Genomic DNA, 3421 nt, shown 5'->3' with positions numbered 1-3421 from the left:
ATTAATTAATTCGAATATTATATATTAAACTACATATGAATTATTGAATTACTAACTGTGGACTACTAACATTGGACAATTAAAATGAATTAAAATATTGATTATAACATATGAAACTAAACATTTCTTCAAGTTTGCCACTTGATTTCATCTTAAACCTCATTTGTATCTTAACGATTACAATCTGCGTTCAAACCTTTCATGATTCTTGAAAACACCTCAATCGAGGGGATGAACCAACCGCACTTCATCTACGAGAAGAAAGATTTAAACAATAATCATGCACCTGGAAAACTCTCAGAAACTAAGTAAAAGTTTAACACGAATCCGTATCAGATCCTGTAAGTATTATTATTACCCAAAATAACTTGGTAATCCCTTTCGAAGTAGCAAATTTTGTCATAGCTCTAACAAGACAACTTCGACTTTTCCGCCAAAGTAACTATATTATAACCCTGATATATACGATTACCCTTTCCATCATTATTATCGGGGAACCTTTTATATTCCGCCACATTAGCAGTAAACTTACCAACAACTTCATTGAATCTTTGACTTTTTAAAAAATCATTACATTCATTGAAACTCTATCATGTACTCATCTACATCTTGTAACAATAATTGTCATACCAACTACTGGAAATTAGCAATCAGTATTTCGAATCTCGCAGTGTTTCTACATCAACAGTTATATGTATACATATAACATTTATCTCTTAGAATTATGATCTTCTATTCTGAAATTCTGAAAAGCATCCAGTCTACAAATCAATACTCTAAATTCTAAAAAAGCTGAATGAAGCAGCAAAAACTGTACACGACCTTAACAGTCGAAGGTATAAAGATAAAGAATAGTATGTTGGCAAAGCTCAGAAATATTGGAACTGGAAAACGGATTGAGCAAACTATGAAGGAGGCTGTGGATAAATCACAAAGACTAAGCCTGCCTTTAAAGAATCCAAATGATTCAGTATCTACTGAAGTCATTAACGAATACTTTGCTCCTGACTCTAAACTTTTACGGACAAATCTTCATCATCATCCATCGATATTAGAAATTCCAAGATATCATCGTATCTTTCATTATAAATATCCTCGATATTTCTGAAGATATCTTCATAACTATTCTTATCTGAAATCAATTATCTCTTTGCGCTATTTGTATTACATCATAAAGGAAACTGTTTAGTTTCTTTATTCTGAAAACATTTGAGTTTAATATATGAATGTTTTTGAAGAAGTGTTGGGAACTGAAGCATGAGTTAGTATAATATAATGACACTTAATCAATATGATTATATTACAGTAAGTCATGCTGAGTTTCTAATAGAACATGACGATTCACAGACCATACCGTCATCATGTGCCATGTTACACGATTCTTACATTCTACTAAATCTCTAAACAAATCAAGAACATATTTTCTTGATAATTCTATCTTTTCCTGTGACTTCAGTTAATTTGGTAAATGTTTTGGAAATATGAATTGAAGTATAAAAGATGAGATTTATGGAACGAAAGAAATTCATTTATAGTGAAATCTCGGACAAAGTAATCGAGACAGATCATCGCATTCAATCAAAGAGGATCCTAATTTCCTTAATTACCGAAGAAAAAAATCTTATTACGAAGATTTCCTCTAAATTCCTTGAATTCCGGAAATCAACATAGACTACGTCAAAAGTAAGACGAATCTTTATCCTCCACATTTCACTCTTTTGTGATAGCTTCATTCGTACTCTTCGAGTAATCGAATTGTCTTATTCATATTACTCAATGGTGATAAAACTCTATTTATCAACTCATATTCGTCATGAAAACATTTTTATTGTTAGCCAAGACGACCTCACTCAAATTTCGGGACGAAATTTCTTTAACGGGTGATAATGCTAAAAACAAACATATATTTCATAGCATTATTCCTCAATAAAGACAAGCTTTTAGTTGCAATTGTTCTATTTACAAGTGATATTCGTTTAAATAATAAAAGGTGAAGACAAAAGACAGATTCGACGAATTGAAGACGCAAACGACCAAAAAGCTCAAAAGTACAAAAGACAATCAAAGAGGTTCCAATTATTGATAAGAAACGTCTCGAAATTACAAGAGTACAAGATTCAAAACGCAAAGTACAAGATATTAAATTGTACGCAAGGACGTTCGAAAATCCGGAACCGGGACCAGAGTCAACTCTCAACGCTCGACGCAACGGACTAAAAATTACAAGTTAACTATGTATATAAATATAATATAATATATAATTAATTATATAAATTATATATATATTATATTTATATAATAAACCGTCGGTAAACAAAGAGCCAAAATGGAGTGAGCTGTAATTACAAACTCCGCGACTCGCGGAGTTTGAAGAAGGAATGGGCCGCGAGTCGCGGAGCCCCAAAAACTGAAACTCCCTATAAAGCCCAACGAATTCTGATCATTTTTTCATCCATAATTAAATCTCTCTCTATATATGTATACGTAAATATATTTATATTTATATTTTAATTTTAATTTTAATTATAATTCTAATAATAAGGGTATGTTAGCGAATGTTGTAAGGGTGTAAGTCGAAATTCTGTCCGTGTAACGCTACGCTATTTTTAATCATTGTAACTTATGTTCAACCTTTTTAATTTAATGTCTCGTAGCTAAGTTATTATTATGCTTATTTAATCCGAAGTAATCATGATGTTGGGCTAATTACTAAAATTGGGTAATTGGGCTTTGTACCATAATTGGGGTTTGGATAAAAGAACGACACTTGTAGAAATTAGACTATGGGCTATTAATGGGTTTTATATTAACTAAACAATACCTTGTTAATTTAATATACAAACTTATAATTCGACGTATTTATATTTAACCACATACGCTTGACTGGGTACGATGGGCGGGATATCTATAAATACCAATAATTATTCATTTTACCGGACACGGAACTGGATTAATAGTTAATAGACTTGTTGAAATAGGGGTGAATTACATTCAAGAGTAATTGGTGTAATTGTTAACAAAGTAGTAAAACCTTGATTTACACGCAGTCGATAACCTGGTGTATTCATTAAACAAAGTATTAAAACCTTGTTACAATTCGAATCCCCAATTAGTTGGAATATTTGACTTCGGGAATAAGAATAATTTGACGAAGGCTTTCGCTCTTTATATTTATGACTGATGGACTATTATGGACAAATCCGTATGGACATATTAAATAATCCAGGACAAAGAACAATTAACCCATGGGCATAAAACTAAAATCAACACGTCAAACATCATGATTACGGAAGTTTAAATAAGCATAATTCTTTTATTTCATATTTTATTTCCTTTATTTTATATTTAATTGCACTTCTAATTATTGCATTTTATTTATTGTTATTGTATTTAATTGCAATTTAATTTTCGTACTTTTTAA

Source organism: Rutidosis leptorrhynchoides, chromosome 10 (genome assembly GCF_046630445.1).
Source record: "Rutidosis leptorrhynchoides isolate AG116_Rl617_1_P2 chromosome 10, CSIRO_AGI_Rlap_v1, whole genome shotgun sequence".
In the NCBI taxonomy this organism is placed as follows: domain Eukaryota; kingdom Viridiplantae; phylum Streptophyta; class Magnoliopsida; order Asterales; family Asteraceae; genus Rutidosis; species Rutidosis leptorrhynchoides.
This window is presented reverse-complemented; position numbering follows the sequence as displayed.